The following is a 20,968-nucleotide window of genomic DNA, read 5'->3' as shown; positions in this document are numbered from 1 at the left end:
GTGAACTACCCTTACATTCCTAGGATAAATCTTTGGTCATGGTATATAATCCTTTTTGATGTGCTATTGGAATTTTTTGTTTGTTTGTTTGAGACGGAGTCTCGCTCTGTCGCCCAGGCTGGAGTGCAGTGGCGCGATCTCGGCTCACTGCAAGCTCCGCCTGCTGGGTTTACGCCGTTCTCCTGCCTCAGCCTCCCGAGTAGCTGGCGCTACAGGCACCCACCACCTCGCCCGGCTAGTTTTTTGTATTTTTTTAGTAGAGATAGGGTTTCACCGTGTTAGCCAGGATGGTCTCAATCTCCTGACCTCGTGATCCGCCCGTCTCGGCCTCCCAAAGTGCTGGGATTACAGGCTTGAGCCACCACGCCCGGCCAATATTTTATTATCTTAAAAATAACAAGTAATAAAAAATAAATAAAGTGTACAACAGGCCAGAAGTGATGGCTCATGCCTGTAATCCCAGTGCTTTGGGAGGTTGAGGCAGGAGTATCACTTGAGGCCAGGAGTTCAAGACCAAGTTGGGCAACACAGTAAGACCTTGTCTATACAAAACATTTAAAAATTAGGCAGGTACGACAGGGCATGCCTCTAGTCCCAGCTACCCAGGAGGCTAAGGCGGGAGAATGGCTTGAACCCAGGAGTTGAAGGCTGCAGTGAGCCACGATCATGTCACTGCACTCCCTCCTGGGTGACATAGACTCTGTCTCAAAAAAATAAATATGTAGGCTCGGTGCGGTGGCTCACACCTATAATCCCAGCACGTTGGGAGGCCGAGGTGGGCGGATCACCTGAGGTTGGGAGTTTCAGACCAGCCTGACCAACATGGAGAAACCCCATCTCTACTAAAAATACAAAATTAGCCGGGTGTGATGGCGCATGCCTGTAATCCCAGCTACTCAGGAGGCTAAGTCAGGAGAATCGCTTGAACCTGGGAGGCAGAGGTTGCGGTGAGCCGAGATCGCGCCAATGCACTCCAGCCTGGGCAACAAGAGCAAAACTCCATCTCAAAAATAATAATAATAATAACAAACAAATAAATAAGTAAATAAATATGTAAATAAAACATAAAGTGTACAATACAATGATTTTTAGTATATTTATAAATTTGCATGGCCATCACCACATAATTTTGAACATTTTCCTTTTTTTTTTAAGACAGAGTCTCGCTCTGTCACCGAGGCTGGAGTGCAGTGGTGCAATCTTGGCTTACTGCAACCTCTGCCTCCTGGGTTCGAGCAATTCTCCTGCCTCAGCCTCCCGAGTAGCTGGAACTACATGTGCCCACTACCACACCCAGCTAATTTTTGTATTTTTAGTAGAGACAGGGTTTTGCCATATTGGCCAGGCTGGTCTCGAACTTTGGACCTTGTGATCCGCCCACCTCAGCATCTCAAAGTGCTGGGATTACAGGTGTGAGCCACCGAGCTGTGCCCTTTTTTTTTTTTTTTTTTTTTTTTTGGTGAGACGGAGTCTCGCTCTGTCACCCAGACTGGAGTGCAGTGGTGCGACCTCGGCTCACTGCAACCTCTGCCTCCCAGGTTCAACCTCCAAATAGCTGTAATTATAACTGTGCACCACAACACCCAGCTAACTTTTGTATTTTTAGTAGAGATGGTGTTTTGCCACATTGGCCAGGCTTGTCTCAAACTCCTGACCTCAAGTGATCCTCAGCCTCCCAAAGTGCTGGCATTACAGGCGTGAGCCACCACAACTGGCCAGTTTTGTGCAATTTCATCACTCTAATAAGAAGCCCATCCCATTAGCAGTCTCTCTCCACCCACCTCACAATCCCTCAGCCCTAGGCAACTGGAATGATTTTTATTTTTATTTTTATTTTTTTTATTTTTTTATTTTTTTGAGACGGAGTCTTGCTCTGTCACCCGAGCTGAAGTGCAGTGGCCTGATCTCAGCTCACTGCAAGCTCCGCCTCCCGGGTTTACGCCATTCTCCTGCCTCAGCCTCCGGAGTAGCTGGGACTACAGGCGCCCGCCACCACGCCCGGCTAGTTTTTTGTATTTTTAGTAGAGACGGGGTTTCAGCGTGTTAGCCAGGATGGTCTTGATCTCCTAACCTCGTGATCCGCCCGTCTCGGCCTCCCAAAGTGCTGGGATTACAGGCTTGAGCCACCGCGCCCGGCCTGGAATGATTTTTAAATACTAATTCAGATAATGTCACTCCTCTGCTCAGAACTCAGAGCCCTCAGATGGTGTACCTTTTCATTCAGTGTGAAAACCTGAAGGCCCTAGACAGTCTGACCTTAGGGTCTCTGGGCTCAACTCCTTCAACCTTCCCCTTGCTCATTACCTCTTCCAGACACTCTGGGAAAGCTATTGCCTCGGGGTCTTTGCACTGGCTGTTCTTTTTGATAGGAAAGTTCTTCCCCAGATATCTGACCTCTTTCAGATCCATACTAAAATAGCACCCTCTCTAAGAGTCTTTTCCTCTCTGTCCCATTCAAAACTGCACTGCTTTTCCTTTCTTCCTTCCTTCCTTTTTTTTTTTTTTTCTTTTTTTTGAGACAGAGTCTTGCACTATAGCCCAGGCTGCAGTGGAGGGGCATTATCTCCACTCCCTGCAACCTCCGCCTCTCCGGGTTCAAGTGATTCCTCCTGCCTCAGCATCCTGAGTAGCTGGGACTACAGGCATGCACCACCACATCCGGCTTTTTTTTTTTTTTTTGTATTTTAGTAGAGATGGGTTTCACCATCTTAGCCCAGGCTGGTCTAGAACTCCTGACCTCAAGTGATTTGCCTGCCTCAGCATCCTCCCAAAGTGCTGGGATTACAGGCGTTAGCCACCACACCTGGCCCACCTTCCTTGTTTTTTTTCTTCTTTCATATACATTTCACCATCTAACACACTATGTATTCTACACATTTATTATGTTCATTGTCTATCTCCCCCAACTTAATACACAAGCTCCTTGGTTGGGGTTGGGGGTTGTTTTTAGTAGCAATCCCAGTACCTAGGACAGGACCAGGTACATATTAGGTGCCCCCCCAAAAAATGTGGAGTAAATAGATGAATGGACTCAATAATAAAGGTATGGGGGTCAAGGATCTCAAAAGTGGCAACCATTCTTGAGAGGCAGGCGATGAGACCCACCTGGTGCCCAGCTTTCTCTCTATCTCCTCTCTACCAGGGCAGGAGTTGGTCATTTCCTCCTTTTTGGTGGAATACTCTGAGAACCTAGCTTGCTCGGGGTATTAATTGATATAAAAGTAAGTACATGAGCTGGCATGATGCCTGTGTCCCAGCTACTTGGTAGGCTGATGTGGGAGGATCACTTGTGCCCAGGAGTTTCAGACCAGTCTGGGCAACACAGCAAAACTTCATCTCAAAAAATAAAAGTAGGAGGCCGGGCGCAGTGGCTCAAGCCTGTAATCCCAGCACTTTGGGAGGCCAAGGCGGGCGGATCACGAGGTCAGGAGATCGAGACCATCCTGGCTAACACGGTGAAACCCCGTCTCTACTAAAAAAATACAAAAAACTAGCCGGGCGAGGTGGCGGGCGCCTGTAGTCCCAGCTACTTGGGAGGCTGAGGCAGGAGAATGGCATGAACCCAGGAGGCGGAGCTTGCAGTGAGCTGAGATTCGGCGGCCACTGCACTCCAGCCTGGGCGACAGAGCGAGACTCCGTCTCAAAAAAAAAATAAAAAATAAAAATAAATAACTAAATAAAAGTAGGTGGAATACTCCCCCATCTCCTTACTTCCTACCCCAAAAGAAAGGATGAAGTATGCCCTTATGGTAGGGAGCATGGATAGGAGCTCTTCCTTAAAACCGGCAGCTGGGGTAGTTTGTGACTCTATTAGGAGAGATAGGAGTTAGACAGCCGGAAGGATTTACCAAAAGTTAGGAAACGAAGTAAAGGAATGAGGTGTCTTCTTCTTCTTCTTTTTTTTTTTTTTTTTTTATTTGAGACGGAGTCTCACTCTGTCATCAGGCTGGAGTGCAGTGGTGCCATCTCAGCTCACTGCAACCTCCGACTCCCAGGTTCAAGCAATCCTCCCGCTTCAGCCTCCCAGGTAGCTGGGACTACAGGCATGTGTCACCACGGCCAGCTAATTTTTGTATTTTTAGTAGAGATGGGGTTTTAGAGATCATGTTGGCCAGGATGGTCTCGATCTATTGACCTTGTGATCCGCCCACCTTGGCCTCCCAAAGTGCTGGGATTACAGGTGTGAGCCACCATGCCCGGCCAAGGTGTCTTCTCCTCTTAAGGGCTAAGAGAATTAAATCCACTAATCTTCCTGTGTGCCTTCCTTTACATCTTCCTGAATGGTCAGCAACAGATCCTCAGAACTCCAGACCTCATTCCTCTCCAGTTTCCCTTTTCCACTCCTCCTCATCCCTTTTCCACCTCCCTCAGCTCAACGCCATTTGCTGGGGCCAAAATAGAGGACCAGCTCCATATGTACCCAGGGAATATTAAGCCAGGTTGAGAGGGAAGAGCTGGCTTCTAATGTATGGCCCAATCACCTTATACAGTGTGGTAGAAGGGAAAGGTTGGAGCTTCAGGCCAGTCCTGGCTCTGAAGTTGGTCAACTTCTCTGAGCCTCGGCTTTCTCATCTGTTAAATGGGGCTAATAATATCTGCTTTGCAACATGTGCAAGTTGGAAATGGCTCAGTGGCACAGATTAAGCACTTATTTTAATCTAAAAAATACTTCCTTACAGAGGACAGGGTAGGCACTTAATTGATGATGATGATGATGATGATGATGATGATGATGATGATTAGTGAGACTCCGTCTCACTCTGTCATCCAGGTTGGCGTGCAATGGCGTGATCTCGGATTACTGCAACTTCCGCCTCCCAAGTTCAAGAGATTCCCCTGCCTCAGCCTCCGAAGTAGCTGGGATTACAGGTATGAGCCACCATGCCTGGCTAATTTTGTATTTTTAGTAGAGACGGGTTTTCACCACGTTGGCCAGGATGGTCTCGAACTCCTGGCCTCAGGTGATCCCCCTGCCTTGGCCTCCCAAAGTGCTGGGACTGCAGGCGTGAACCACTGTGCCCTGCCTATAGTATGATTATTATTCCTTGGGCTCCAAAAGGCTTTTTCATCCCCATGGATAAGGAAGGCCCTTTCCTCCCATCGTTCTCCATCTGGAACTTTCATCTGGACAAGAGAAACAGTTTCACTGCTGGCTTCCCTGCCTCCGGTCTCACCCTGTTCCAATCCAGCCTCTACACTCTGCCAGAATTCTTTTTCTAAAACTCAGTTCACTGCTGAAAATTCCTCCAAAGTTCCCCCATTGCCTACCAGAACACAGCAAGCAAGCGATTAAGAGTTTGGGCTTGGTGTCAGACTTGTGTTTGAAACTTAGCTCTGTCACTTTCTAGCTGTCTCTCTCGGGCCAAGTTACTTCGCATCTCCGAGCCTCTGTTTGCTCATCCGAAAAATGGGATAATAGTACTTGGTTCATGTGGTTATTGTAAAGAAGAAACAAGATAATCAATATAAAGCATTTGGCACACGAGAGATGCTAGCTATGCCTATTATTATGACAACGTGATTTAAACCATAGTTCCTGAGCACAGCATGCAAAGCTGTCTGTAGGAGTCAGACAATAGGAAGAACTTCCCAACTTGCTGAGACGGATTGTCAGAATGAAGCATCAGGCCTGCCTATCCAACCTTGTTTCCTGCCATCCTCTGCACAAACCCCACGTTTTGGTGAAGAAGCACGTTACTCACTGCCTCCCATGCTGAGTCCCCTTTCGGTGCTTTTGCACATGCTGTCCTTGTCGCCTAGAATGCTCTTTCTCTCCTTGCCCACCTGGCAAACTCCAACTCATCAGTCAAGACCTAGTTCAGGGCCGGGCGCTGTGGCTCACGCCTGTAATCCCAGCATTTTGGGAGGCCGAAGCAGGTGGATCACCTGAGGTCAGGAGTTTGAGACCAGCCCGGGCAACATAGTGAAACCTGGTCTCTACTAAAAATACAAAAATGAACTAGGAGTGGCAGCTTGCACCTGTAATCCCAGCTACTCAGGAGGCTGAGGCAGAAGAATCGCTTGAATCCAGGAGGCAGAAGTTGCAGTGAGCCGAAATCATACCACTGCACTCCAGCCTGAGCAACAGAGCAAGACTCTGTCTTAAACAAACAAACAAACAAACAAATGAACAAACTAGTTCAAGCCTTCTATCCTCTGAGAAGCATTCCTAGACCCCAAGCAGGGTCTATCACGTACGTCTTCATGCTTCACCATTCACTGGGGTTAAGAGCCACTGGCCTTAGAATCAGGCTACCTGAACTGGAATCCTAGCTGTCACTTGGTAGCTGGGTGACCTTGGGCAAGTTACTTCACTTCTCTGGGCCTCAGTTCCCTGATCTGGAAAATGGGGGTGATGATAATAGTATCTATCTGATAAGGTGGTTGTGAGGAGTAAACAGGTTACTATATACAAAGGATTTGCTCCCACGTTTGGCATAGCGTAAATGCCTGGTAAGGGTAAGCCACCATAATTCTTTTTCCAGCCTCTTTTGTCTTCCAGGGCAGGGGTCAGTGTGCATGTCTGTCTCCCTCACCAGACTGTGAATTTGGAGGGCTGAGGCTAGAGCTGATTCAGCTCATGTTCCAGGTCTCAATTCCAGCACAAGGCTGGCGTAGGGCGGACACGAGGCACCTCTGCCTGGGTGGGCAGTCATGAAAGCTCTCCTACTGTGCTAGGCTCTGTGCTAAAGCAGTGATGTGTACCATCTCATTTGTTCCTTAGGATAATCCTATGAGCTGGGTACTACTGTTCTTCCCATTTCACAGATGAGGAAATTAAGGCCCAGACGTAAGTGCCTTTGGGCCTAGTAAGAAAGCAAACAGCAGAGCCAAGGTTCAACCCTCTGAGCCTCAGTTTCCTCATGTATGCAGTGGGATGACAGCTGTTCTTCCTATCCCTCAGGTTAACTGTGTGAATTAATATATGTAAATATAAGAGACAACAAGGATCGGGCTCGTGTTCTCCCTATGAACTGGGTAATGCTTTGTCTAGAACAAAAACAACTTTTCTGGAGGTGAAACTGAGGAGTAGCCGAGACTCAAACTGCCCAAGGCCCCAATTTACCCCTCTCCCTAGGGTTTGTCTGCAGCCTAGGGCCAATTCAGCAACCTCTCCCCTCTCCTGGGCCCACTGCCAGCCCCTCCACCCATTTCCCCCACCCACTGCCACTGAAAGACAATGGTGGGCAGGCCCGGCCTTTGTGAGAGGGGTCAGGCCAGTTAATCTTGGGCTGGCTTAGGGAGGGTCATGTAGGGGGACCAGAGGAAGGGAGTGGGGGCTGCATGTTGGTGCGGGGGAAGAGACAACAGTGGGTTGGTAAGAGGACGTTGGAGGCAGGGGGCCTGAGAAGTAAAAGCTTGTAACAGGCTTTGGGGAGCATTTCCTCCGAATGTAGATTTGAGCTCCTATTAAACTTGCCAAAAATTTGTGTTAGCTAATGGATTCTTAATTCTGTCTAAAATGAGAGAGGGAAAATTATGCCATTCATCTTGTATTGGTTTGAAATTACATCTGACACCTAATCGATCATACTGTGGAACATTAACTCTTTGGAAGAGACCCAACTTTTTCTCTCTCCCTCGATTTCCAGGGCTCTGGAGCCACCCCCCCCAACTCCTGATTCCTTCTTTTGTATTTCATTAACTAAGCAAAGCTCTGGCTGTCTCTTGGGGTGAGGGGGTGGGAGTTGGAGAAAGGGTTCATTTGAACCGAGGAAGATAACCAGGCCCCGAATCCTCTACCTACAGTCAGAGTCCACATTTCCAACCTTGAATTGACCTCCTCTCTCCTTCTGTTTTTCCCAAGCATTCAGAGATGTGGAAATGCAGAATGGAGGCATTGGGGTGTGGGGTGACCTCAGAGCCACCTTGGGGGCACCAGGGAGAGGCGGGAGCCAGGCAAAGCGGAGCTGGCACCTGGGGCTGGGGCAGGGGCCATGGTGGGGGGCTCACCTGCGACTTGCCTGGCAGATGGGTGAGGAGGAGGAAGGCAGATGACAATAGCTTTGCCTCTGGGGATCCTGATGAGCTCTGACTGAAAACCCCAACCCCAGACCTGCTTTTCCAGGAGGAGGACTTTTTGGCAGCAGGGAGAACCCACTGGAGGCCGACAGACCTGGGCTGGGATTCTGGCTTCACTCCTGACAAGCTGTGTGACCTTGGGCAAGTTATATAAGGCCTGAGTCTCAGTTTCCTTGTCTGTCAGAGCAGAATAATAATGCCACAGCACAGCTCTGGGCTGAGGGCTAAATGACATAATCTATCTAAAACCAGGACACAGCCTGGCACACAGTACATGCCCACTGAAGGTGACAAGTCAGAATCCATATCTCCACGATGTCTCCCTGCTTCTGAGCCTTCCCCATTCCCCCTCATTCCCCTTCCTCTCTCTGGCATCCCACTGCCTGACCCTTCCTTGAACGTAGATCAAGGGCTGAGAAGCCACAAGGTCAAGCCGGGCCATGGGGGCCAGCCAATGCTTCCTGCTAAGATGGGAAGGAAGGAGGCCTGGGCCCCTGGGTCTCTGCAGGGACCATGGCCCTCTTCCTCCCTAGAGCTATTCTGTCTCCTCCAAGTTGTGGGGGTTGTCTCCTGCATGAAGGGCCCTCTCAGCAATCCCCAACCTGCCTAGAAGGTGGAGTCTCTTGAGGGAGGGAAGCTCTAGGAGGTGAGACCAGGAGGGGGCCCCCAGCTGGGAGAAAGACACTTGCTTTTACTAGGGCACCTCTGGCCTCTGCCTGTGGTTCCAAAGGGCTCCTGTCTCTAATTTGGACACCCCATAACCTTATAGGAGAGAGATGGATTGGGCTGGGAGTGGGGCTTGACTATCAACAGCAAGGGAGAGCAAAGGGAAATAGGTAGGAGAGGGGAGGGGGCAGGGACATCACCTCCACCTCTATTTCCCAGGAGAAGCCATGGCTTCTCCCTTAGGTTGGCTTTGGACACTAGGGGAAGAGAAGGTTCCCTCCAGCTCCTCATGAAGGGGGTCATGATGGAAGGAATGTGGCATGCAGCTGACCTCTGGTACAGGACAGCAAGAGAAAGCTGAGATGCCTCTTTCATAAAAATTTGGGCAGCTGCTCGGCGCATGGGCTCATGCCTGTAATCCTAACACTTCCTGGGAGGCCGAGGTGGCTGAACTGCTGAGCTCAGGAGTTCGAGACCAACCTTGGCAACATGGTGAAACCCACTCTGTACTAAAATACAAAAAATTGGCCGGGTGCGGTGGCTCATGCCTGTAATCTCAACTCTTTGGGAGGCCAAGGCAGGGGGATCACCTGAGGTCAGGAGTTCGAGACCAGCCTGGCCAGCATGATGAAACCCCGTCTCTACTAAAAATACAAAAATTAGCTGGGCATGGTGGCGTGCACCTGTAATCCCAGCTACCCAGGAGGCTGAGGCAGCAGAATCGCTGGAACCTGGGAGGCAGAGGCTGCAGTGAGCTGAGATAGTGCCACTGCACTCCATCCTGGGCAATAAAGCAAGACTCCATCTCTAAATAAATAAATAAATAAATAAATAAATAAATAAATAAATAAAGCCAGGCGCGGTGGCTCATGCCTGTAATCCCAGCACTTTGGGAGGCCGAGGCAGGCAGATCACGAGGTCAAGATAGAGACCATCCTGGCCAACATGGTGAAACCCTGTCTCTACTAAAAATACAAAAATTAGCTGGGCGTGGTGGTGGGCGCCTGCAGTCCCAGCTACACGGGAGGCTGAGGCAGGAGAATCGCTTGAACCCAGGAGGTAGAGGTTGCAGCAAGCCAAGATTGTGCCACTACATTCCAGCCTGCGACAGAGTGAGACTCCATCTCAAAGAAACAAATAAAAATAAAATAAAATACAAAAAGTTAGCTGGGTCTGGCAGCTTGCGCCTGTAGTCTCAGCTATTTGGGAGGCTAAGGCAGGAGAATTGCTAGAACCCAGGAGGCAGAGGTTGCAGTGAGCCAAGATCACGCCACTACACTCCAGCCTGAGCAACAGAGTGAGACTCCATCTCTACAAAAAAAAAAAAAAAAAAAAATGGGGCAGACTTAGATCCTCTCAGCACAGACTTCACTCTCAAAAGGCACCTACAAATGCCTAAATGAATGCATGGGCAGGTGAAGGGCACCGGCTCGTTCAAGGTCAATGTAGAATTCCTAGAGTCAAGGTTACTCTAGGAATCATGAACTTCTATTAGATATCTGTCCTAGGTATAGGAAAGAATGGCCTAGAATGCCCCAACTGTATTCCTGGACTTTGTGGAGGAGGCCCAATGTAGAGACTAGAAATGATGAGAAAATTTCATTTTACAGAGGAGGAACTTAGGACTCAGAAAGGGAGGTATAACATGCCAGAGCCACGGGGTAAGGCAGGAAGCTCAGAACTGGGGCCTCTGACTCTCAGCCCAGTGCTCTTCTTCACCTGCATCATGAATCTGAAGGGACATTTTCAGCCACTTGTCCAGTCCCAGAAGAGCCTATAAGAGGTTGGAGTTTTGGGAGGCAGTGGGAGAGTTGCTCGAAGAGGCTTTTCCTGAGGAGAAAGGAACAGAGGGGCTGGGGAGGCTTCTTACCTCCCTCTCCTGCCCCAACATACACATTGACACACAACGGCAGAAATTTTACTTCCAAATGTCCCTTCTCTGGGGAGCTCGCTGTTTCCCAGGAGACGCCGGGTAGAGATGCCCCTTCCTGCCAGCCTCCCTGGCAGCCACTAGGCGGCTGTGGCTTCATCTTTTGCCTGGAGACGCCACAGTGAGGGTCCCACGTGGTTTGTATTAATAGGAAGTGGAGCTGAGGGCTATAGGCGCTGAGGATAGGGCAGGCCAGCCAGGGGTGGGTGGGCAGCCAGGCCAGTGGGTAGACTGAGGCAGCCATACACAGGGCCACACTGAACAAAGGTCCTTGGCAGCTTTGCAAGCCTAGATACACGAGCTAACCTGATTCTAGCTACTGGAAGTATTTTTATTGTGTTTTCCCTTTTAATATAAAGGTAATGAATGACTGGTATAAAAATAGGGAATTCCAACAAAAGGGAATGAACAAAAGCCCCAGACTCAAATTTTAGGATGTCTTTCCCCAGAGGAAATTAGCCTATGGACACTATGGAATGCTCTAGAATCTGGGAGACGTCCCTGCACTGGCCCCTAGTATTGGAGAGCCTGTTATGTGCATTGGTCTGTTGTCCCCAGATCAGTAGTTTCACAGTGGGGTTTTTTTTTTTTTCTTGAGATGGAGTCTCGCTCTGTAACCCAGGCTGCAGTGTGCTGTGGCACGATCTCAGCTCACTGCAACCTCCGCCTCCTGGGTTCAAGTGATTCTCATGCCTCAGCCTCCTGAGTAGCTGGGATTTACAGGTGAGCACCACCACACCTGGCTACTTTTTGTATTTTTAGTAGAGACGAGGCTTCACCATGTTGGCCAGGCTGGTCTTCAACTCCTGACCTCAGGTGAACCGCCCACCTCAGCCTCCCAAAGTCCTGGGATTACAGGCATGAGTCACCGAGCCTAGCCTCAGTGTTCTTTCCATCCTGTGTTTTTTCCATACTCCCAACCTGCTGGGTGCACCATGCTGCCCCGCTGTGGTCACCCAGTAAATGTGGGTTGCAAGAATAGTGAATTTACAGAAGAGGAAACAGGCCCTGAGATAGACACTGAAGTTGCCAGAGAGGCCCAGATCACATTCACAGGCATGACAGGTATATGTTACACGGCCTCAAATTCTCCACCCGTTTCCTCTTTCCCAGGGCTGAGAGGGACCAAAGGTTTGAGTCTATGGAAGAAATTTCCCAGGTCTGGCCCTTGGACAGGACAGGGGCGAGGCACTTGAGGGAGACTGTCAGGGATTGTGCGAAGAGAGGCCCCAAGGCAAGAAGGACAGTAGTGGAGAGCCTGGTGTAAACCTAGATATTGAATCTGTGCAATGCCAATGAGGTAAGAGCAGTTTTGCCCCTCTACTGTGACAAGGGGGCAGCTTTGACTGGAAGGTTTGGGGTAATCTTCCAGTTAAGCAGGGATTTTTTTTTTTGAGATGGAGTCTCGCTCTGTCCCCCAGGCTTGAGTGCAGTGGCACGATCTGGGCTCACTGCAAGCTCCGCCTCCTGGGTTCACACCATTCTCCTGCCTCAGCCTCCCAAGTAGCTGGGACTACAGGCGCCCGCCACCTCGCCCAACTAATTTTTTGTATTTTTAGTAGAGATGGGGTTTCACCGTGTTAGCTAGGATGGTCTCGATCTCCTGACCTCGTGATCCACCCAGCTCGGCCTCCCAAAGTGCTGGGATTACAGGCGTGAGCCACCGCGCCGGGCCTAAGCAGGGATTTAAGCATATGGAGAAGACTCACCTCCCTCAAGGGATCCACCCAAAACAGCAGCAGGGATAGAGTTCAGCCCCTTATCTCCCTTTCTTCTTATTGCCAGAGGACTTAAGGTACTGCCATCTACACATTACATATTATCCCATTTAGTCATTGGCAACCGGCTTATCCCTATTGTACAGATGGATAAGCCATGGCTAAGAAAGGTAAAGGGACTTGCCCAGGCCACAAACCAAGTGGCAGAACTAAGAAGATGCTCCAAACTCAGCAAACTCAGTTCTGGCCCCCAGGTGCTCTTTTTTTTTTTTTTTTTTGAGACAGAGTTTTGCTCTTGTTGCCCAGGCTGGAGTGCAATGGTGCAATCTTGGCTCATCGTAACCTCTGCCTCCCGGGTTCAAACGACTCTCCTGCCTCAGCCTCCAGAATGGCTGGGATTACAGGCGCCCGCCACCACGCCCAGCGAATTTTTTTTTGTATTTTTAGTAGAGGTGGGGTTTCACTATGCTGGCCAGGATGGTCTTGAACTCCCGACCTCGTGATCCGCCCGCCTCGGCCACCCAAAGTGTTGGGATTACAGGTATGAGCCACTGCGCCTGGCCCAGATGCTCTTTCTACTAAGGTGTCAGTACTTGGTTTGGGTGTGGGTGGGCACACCCTGCTGGATTCTGGAGAACAGGTCCTCTCCCTCACAGACTCCTGGCCCTCCTTTGAGCTCAGATTCTTGCGGGGTGTCCTGTGTTGGTTGGGTCCAGACCCTGCCCCTGCCTCTACTGAGAACTGTAGGGAGAAGATGCCCAGGGAGGCACATAAGACACGCGTCACCAGGCCTTGACACACGTGACCAACACTCCTCAGAGATGTCACCTTTCCCGTTTTGCCAGGGCTCGTTCTCCTGACGTTCTCAGTCCTCCACTGTGTTCTTTCCCCACCCCAACCTTTCCATATCCTCCCGGAGAAGGCGCAAAATCTTTGCTGAGGGCGGGACGAGGCAGGGTGTACGCGGCCCAGAGCGGGCACCTTGGGAAGAGCACCGACCGGACACTGCTCCCCTCCTCCTTGGGGCCCTCCCCTCCCCGCCCACCAAGAGAGCAGAGGCCAGGCCGGTCCTCCATCCCTGCCCTGCCTGGCCAGCCACAGCAGGGTGGCCTGAGGAGCGGCTGGGGGCTAGGGCCGGAGAAGGGGCCTGCAGATGCCGCCTCCACCCCCCTTCCTTGTCCGGGGCCCCCATGGTGTCGGGGAGCAGGAGGAATCAATCAGGATAATGAAGCCGCAGCCTGCCACGCACTGCGGGGGCACTGAGGAGCGGGGGCCGGTGCCAAGTCCGCCAGACGGTTCGGAGGAGCCGAGCCCGGCGCGGCCCAGCGGCGGCGGCGGCGATGGCGGAAACCCGAAGCCGGCGCGCGAAAGCCGGACGCAGCTCCGCGCAGGCCGCTGGCAACCGCGCCTTGGCAACCGGGACGCCCCAGAGAAATCTTAAAGCTGCAGCGCCTCTTTCCCCGCCATTGCGGTCGCCGCCAGGAACCCAGGGGAAAGGGTCGTGCGGGGAAAACTTGCTGGTGGGAGTCAAGCTCTGAGCCTCTCGGGTCTTGGGGGGCCGATTCTTACCCTTGCTCAATTATTTATTTTATTTTATTTTGAGACGGAGTCTCACTCTGTTGCGCAAGCTGGAGTGCAGTGGTGCGACCTCGGCTGGCTGCCACCTCCGCCGCCCGGGTTCAAGCGATTCTCCTGCCTCAGCCTCCCAAGTAGCTCGTATTACAGGCGCCGGCCACCACGCCCGACTAATTTTTTTTTTTCTATTTTTACTAGAGACCGGGTTTCACCACTTTGGCCAGGCTGGTTTTGAATTCCTGACCTCAAGTGATCTGCCCCCCTTGGCCTCCCAAAATGCTAGTATTACAGGCGTGAGCCACCGTGCCCGACCTCATTTATTAAATGTGTGTTGAACTTACGTACCCGAGCACAGGCTAGACACTAGGGAGGGGAACGGGCGGTGATTAGAAATGAACAAGATCCTGCCAAGAGGAATTCACAGTCTAGCGCGCGAGGCAGACTGCCTGAGGTGAGCAGAGAATGCCTGAGGTGAGCAGAGCCCTGTGTTACCCAGGATAAAGGGGCTTGGCTGGAGGGCTGAGGGGGGTGTTATAAAATAATCCTGCAGCACCTGCCTTGCTCCGGGCCGTGGGTTGGACGCTTCTTTCCTGGGCTGTGTTATTATCCCAAAGGCCCTGTGATTTGGGTATTGTTACTACCCCTATTATCGATCCCATTTTAAAGATGAAGAATTAGAGGCCCACAGAGGTGAAGAGACCTAGCCAAAAATCTCGTTTTATTTTCTGGAGAATCTAGGACTGGGTCAGTCCTATGACCACAGGACTCCTGATTCTGGCCAATTCTCATTATGCATGATGTCTGCAAAGTCAGACCTGAGTGAGGACTTCCAATATAAATTGTGTAAGAAGTGAGAAAGGAGAAAGGGCAGCTGAAGGAAGAGATGGGCACTTCATCCTGCTGCTGCCCACTACCCCGACCCTGTCTGCCCCTGTCCTCATGAGCAGGGCTGGGTGTGAACAGAGGACTAGATGAGGTGACCTCCAGACACCCTCTGGTTCTGTGATTTGATAGATCCTGCCTGAAGTCCAGGCACTGTGCCACCCGTCTGGGCAGCAGTAGTTGGCAGGGGGCTGCAAGCTGGGGGGGATTCCAGGCTTCTGCAACAAGGGGTCAGGGTTGGTGGGGGAGAATAAGAGGGGTGGTAAGGGGGCTTTGGCAAAAGAAAGCTAGAGTCAATATCACTAAAAATGCTGGGCCTCATCATTCGTTCTCTTGTCCACCTATCTTTCTTTTTCTGCACATCCATTCAGGCAAGAAACCTGTGCCAGGGCCCGGGGTAGGCTCAGAGGCTGTTGGTAAGGCAAAAAGCATGTTGGCTTTGGAGCCAAGCTCATCTGGTTTCAAATCCCAGTTCTGTCATTTACCAGCTACGTGACTTTGGGAGCATGACTCAATCTCCCTAAGCCTCAGTTTCCTCATCTATAGAATAGAGGCATTAATACCTACATTTCAGGGTTATTATAAAACTTAGTTGAGGTGAGAAAAATGTATGTAGGTGTCTGGTACATGGTACTAAATAAATGGTAAATTTTAAAATATCTTTGCTTATTTTAGTGGTCTGATAGCTTCTAAAGATATGCCCAGAAACTGTGAATGTTACCTTAACTGGAAAATGGGTTCATCTTTGAGGATGTGATTAAGAATCTTGAGATGGGAAGATTATTCTGGATTATCCAGGTGGGCCCTAAATGCCAACACAAGTGTCCTTATGAGAGAGAGAGAGAGAGAGATTATACATACATCAAAGAGTAGAAGGCGATGTGAAGACAGAGGTGGAAACTGCAGTGATGCGGCCACAAGCAAAGGAATGCTAGTAGCCACTAGAAGCTGGAAGAGACAAGGAACAGATTCTCCTCTAGAGCCTCCAGAAAGAGCATAGCCCTGCCAACACTTTGATTTTGGTATAGTAAAACGGATGTTGAACTTTTGGTCTCCAGAAGTGTGAGAGAATAAACTTCAGTTGTTTTAAGACACCAGAGTTGTGGTTAATTTGTTACAGCAGCCTTGGGAAACTAATACACTTATACTGGAGATTTACTCTTGAACCAAAACCAGGAGTTCATGGTCTAGTGGGACAAGAGATAAGTAAACAGACAGTGCATAGAGGCACCCAGAAGGGAGGCACCTTGTCAGAACTGGGGAGTGGAGGAGTAAGGTAGGCAAGAATGTTGGAGGACTTAGTCAAGTGAGGGGCTGAAACAGGAAGGGCATACCAGGCAGAGAAAACAGTGTAGGTAAAGGCATGGATGGGAAAAAACACTGCCTTCAGGAAACTGCCCATGTTTGGGATGGCAGGTGTGTGAGGGGCTGTGAGGGCAGCATGACAGAACTAACTGCTGAGGTGGGCAGCCGGGGCAAGAGAGCCAAGGATCTTGGCTTCCACCCCAGAATGGAATCAAACCCTCCACTCTGCTCTGGCACGGGGCCCAGGTCATACAATCCCAGACTGTTGGTACTGGAAAAAAGCCTTAGAGACCATCCAGTAGTCTTGCCATTTCATACAAAGGGAAACTGAGGCTCACAGAAAGTGAGCCAATTCAGGGAATAAGCAAGAACCAGATGGCTGCACTCTGGCCTCTCTCTTGAGCCTGGGTGTCCCATATCTGAGGATCTCAGAGACACTGTCTGGAGGGCCCTCTGCAATCCACTTCCAGAAAGCACTGGCCTTGTGGTCTCTAGACAAAGAGGGTGTTATTTGCATATTATTTACATGTTGCTAATTAGATGAGAGAGGCAGATTCATTCAGGCCCTCCCCTTCATGTCCCTCTGTCCTATTTCACTCACATCAAGTTGTTCTTCCTCATACCTCTCTTGACCTCAACAACTTCTCCCAGGATTCCAGCCCAAGCCTCACTCCTCAAGTTTCCATACCTAGGCCCAGCTCAACCCCTACTATATTAAACATTTGGTCCTGCCTGGCAAAATTGCTTGGTGGGTCGTTAGTGTTAGTCTGGGTGGAGGATCTTGGAACAGGTTACAATGGAAAGGGAGGCTGTCCAGCTTGAAGTTTTTTCTGGGAGTGGGGAGAAGTGAGCACTGTCTCCTTGTAGCCCAGGGGCCATCTGAATGAGGCTGTGGGAGTGGGGGAGGAGGGTGTTCCTTGGAGATCTGGTGGGCAGGTGTCAGCTGCATGCCCCAGGCCTTCCCCAAGCCTCTTGGCTGGCAGCCACACCAGTCCCTGAAGGAGCTGGCTCCTTCTTTGAGGGAGGAGGAATTCTAGGGAAGGTCTTGGAGCATCCCTTGGCCTGGTAGCCTAACATGAGTAAGGTTGATGTCACCATGTGAGTTACTGTGGACCCTCCAATGGGGACAGCACATCCAGATTCTGAGGGCTGCTGTCAATCCTGAAAATTGTGAGGCACTGTGCTAAAGTAAAGCATGGTGTCTCCTTGAGGGTAGGCATTCAAAAAATGTTTTCTGATAGAGGGGCCACCTATCTCCTGGAGATAGGTAAGGAGAGGGAATCACAAGGAGGCACAGGTTCTGCCTCTCTCACCTCCCATTAGCCCCTTCTTTCCTTTGAAACCAAGGCTGTATCCAAAACCTCTCCCAGATGAGATGTCTGAGCCTGTCATTTGGTGATCACCAGAGAAGGCACCACACTGTGGCCAAGACAGTGCACAGGATGGCTTCAGGTTCCCCCTGCCCCTGTCCTGGCAGAAGAGCTGCAGAGATCCATCACCATGGCTGACTCAAGCAGCTGCCAGAAGCTGGGAAATTAGGATCCATGGAAAAACCTGGGGCACAGTTCAAGCTAGCAACTTGCAGAAGTCAGCTTGCTCTGGGGTTACAATAGTGTCCTGGATAGGGAAAGAAAGACCGCCCTCCATGTGCAGATAATTCCTCTCCATGCAGGGGTGATGTGTGAGCTCTGTATATATGTGCTGCAGGGACCTCATCAAGCATCCCATCCTGCATGCACAGCTGTGTGCACACATCCCATTGGCAACAAGAGTATGTTATGTGTGAGTGTCTTCTTGGAATTCCACCTTCCCTCTTTTCTGCAGAGCAGGCCTTCTCTTCTTGTTTCCTGGTAAAATGGGAAGTGAGGGGGTAACTTCAGTTTCATTACCTCTAACCCTTCTCCCTTGTGGAACACCCTGCATGTGGCCATTTGCCTGTGACAGCAAGGAGTAGATCCATTCTTGGTCCAGAGTGATCCTAGCTCCTCACTGATCCAGATGACCCCATCTTGAACAAATTCCTCTGCCCTGGTACCTCTCTCTTCCCCTATGGTGTCCCATGCCAATACCTCCTCTAATGTCCAAATCAAAGGGAGGGGTGGGACGAACGTGGGGTGATGCTGTGGGTGTGGGAGAAGGAAGGGTGGATCAGATACTGTTCGATTTTGCCCAGGTCCCCTCGGAGCACTGCTGCTCATTTAAAATTCCGATTTAAAGCCGGGCGGCTCTTTAAATTTCCACATTAGCATGCCGCCCTGATGCCAGGCCAAGATGTTGGGATGGATTTGGCAGGAACGCCTCCAACAGCAGCAAGCAGCAGCATTTGCCAGCAATAAAACAACGCATGAATAAAAGAAGGCCGCTTGGCAGCAGCAGCAGCCCAGGTAGCTGGGTGAGCCTAGGAGGGGCTTTCATATGTGGGGGCTCAGAGGCATGAAGGCCCATGCAGGGGCATGTGTGTGTGAGGGGCTCTGTGGCTGTCTTGGCTTTCACCCCCAATCTATGCCTGCAGTGGAATCTCGGGTGAGGGCCCAGGCAAGATCACGATTTCTCCCTTGTGCCTGTCTCACCCTCTCCCCCTCAGGGGTTATCCTCTTGGAGGGGACAGGTGTTGCCTTTGATAAGGACACAAGGACTTGGCCTGAAGCCTGAGTTGTCCTGCTTCATTAGGGCCCACAGAACAGGTGGGGTCAGAGAGAGCAACACTGCCCAGAGTGGCTTCCCAGATCCAGGACCCTAGATATCTGGGTGCTGTGGGGCACTGTTAGGATAAGGGGGCTGAGAGGCTGCTGTGAGCACTGGGTATTGGCACTGAGCTGGATGAAGAAATGCTCTGGGCTGGGAGATGGGCAAATGTCTGTTAAGGTTAAGGTTAAGAATGGGGAATAGCAACAGACAGCAAGGAGCTACCATGCTTGGCCTCACTTTAACTCTTTAACAGATTTGGGAACATCGTTTGAGGTCGGATGGCAAGGGCAGCAGAGGAGTCAGATAAAGCCCTGGGCTGGAGGCTGGACACCTCACAGAGGTCATTTTATCTACTCCCTGCTTCCCAGGGTCTAGGGAGTACAGCCCTAATGCTCTGCTCCAATCACCTGGCCGAGGCTCATCACCTAGCTCCCCATTTTTAGGAGCAAGCAGCCTGTCCTGCATCTGGTAAACTGCCTATCTCTCCTACTTGGTTTAACCATCTCTTTCCCTGAAGTCCAGGGTAAGAGGACAGAAGCAAACAGAGTGGTGGCAACAGATGGTCTCTGCAGTCTCGGCAAGGCAAAAAAGAGGGATTTTCTTCAGAGCACCTTCCTCTGATGGAACTCCCCTCCCTTTCTAGCTCACATGAATGATGTGGGGAAAAACTGTTGAGACTTTGAATTCTCTCAGTCCCTGGAAAAGATGAAGAGCAGACAGGCAGGACCAGGCTCTGGCACAGCAATGGCCCCACACCCTGAAACTAGGACTGGTCCTGTCCTGATGAGGGAGAACAAGGTGGCCTGACCTCCCAGGTACCTTGTTCCCTGGTCCACATATTGGGGTGGGTGAGCTCAGAGTGAGGGAGTGGCTAAGAAGGGAGTTTAGGCCAGAGAGATGTTCTTTTGTCATTTATTCATTCATTGAACAAGTATTTACCAAACAGCTGCTTTATGCTAGGCATTGTTTCTGGGCACTGGGAATACATTGGTGAATACAGATAGAAATGGTCACTGACCTTGTGGAACTTTCCATCCAATGAAACTAGGATCATTATTCAAATGACTGGACAAATACATAGGAAATAACTGTGTTAAGTGCCCTGAAGGAACAATATATAGAACAATCGAAGTGTATAACTGGGGGACTTGACTGAGTCTAAGGAGTTGAGAATGAGTTTGCGAAGGACACAGAGAAAGACCGGTCAGAGCAGTAGGAGAACTGGCAGTGACATCACAAAATCAACGGAGAAGGTGGTCGGCTGCCGAGATATGGGGAGCTCATGAGACACCTATTTGCCCTGACTCATCACCCGCTAGTTGTGAGTACAGGTATGGAAAGGCTCTGCCATTGCACCTGGCTCACAGTTGGTGCTCTGCAATGTTAGTTCCCTTCCCCCTCCCCAAGCTGAGCCTCTCTCCAGGGACCTTAGATTTCTGGAACAAAGTAGCTGCCAGGGCTTAGCCTCCTCTGTCAACTCAGGCTCCCAAACTCCAGCCATCCAGTCCTCAGGGAAAGGCCCCAGGCCTCTCCACATTAGTCCCATCACATGGAGCCTTACCATTCCCTAACCTACTTCCTCCTTTGCTCTGGTCTTCCATGAAGAGAGGCTGGAGTCTGGGTCTCAGAGAAGGATGCCATTCTGGGTCTGCTTCTGGAGCTGAGCCTGAGAAGAGAAGAGAGTTGGAATTCTCAGCCCCTTCTAGTGCTGCCTGGGGTGAATCTGAGTGTCTTAGGTGGGGAGAGGGAGTAATGGGGAGTTGGAGAGGGGGGCTGCCCACCCAAGACGGCGTAGAGCCCAGAGCCTTTTCCATCCCAGACACCCCATCTGTCTGCCACAGAAGGCTCGGGTTGGAAGAGGTGCAGAGAAGGGGGGTATGGCGGGTGAAACTGTACAGTCTGTGAGCTAGCACGATGGCAGCAAAGGTGCTGACCGCCGAAAAGGGCAGAGGGTCAGGGTCAGGGTCGGGTGTCGGTAGGGCTGCTTTCTCGGCAGCTGAAAACTAGAGGCCAGAGGTTGGGTCTGAGGTAAGACAATAGGGACAACACTGCATGACTCTCCCTAGACTGCTTCGTGTTTGCTTTTGATTTTTATAGCTCCTTGCCCGAATGACCAGAGGGCAGAGTCATACCCCTCTTGCCAACAAACTAATGGAAGACCAGAGGCCATGAGAGTTGTGGG

At 50.7% G+C, this 20,968-nt stretch overlaps 1 protein-coding gene across 22 annotated transcripts in view; it reads right to left on the bottom strand.

Annotated features, from left to right (window-relative positions):
- Window positions 1-20,968, bottom strand: part of CDK12 (cyclin dependent kinase 12) — a 141,463-nt gene that overhangs the window by 9,408 nt on the left and 111,087 nt on the right. For 21 of the 22 annotated variants that reach the window (XR_002729994.2, XR_002729992.2, XR_002729993.2 and 18 more), the window contains one exon: window positions 19,683-20,452. The exons of the other annotated variant lie outside the window; for it this stretch is intronic. The gene's annotated coding sequence lies outside the window, so the exon portion shown is untranslated. Of the gene's footprint in view, window positions 1-19,682; window positions 20,453-20,968 lie in introns of those variants that run through there. 22 annotated transcript variants of the gene reach the window in all.

The sequence above is a fragment of the Piliocolobus tephrosceles genome, chromosome 16 (genome assembly GCF_002776525.5).
Source record: "Piliocolobus tephrosceles isolate RC106 chromosome 16, ASM277652v3, whole genome shotgun sequence".
Lineage (NCBI taxonomy): Eukaryota > Metazoa > Chordata > Mammalia > Primates > Cercopithecidae > Piliocolobus > Piliocolobus tephrosceles.
Note: the sequence above shows the minus strand (reverse complement) of the source record. Positions and strands in the feature narration are given on the sequence as shown.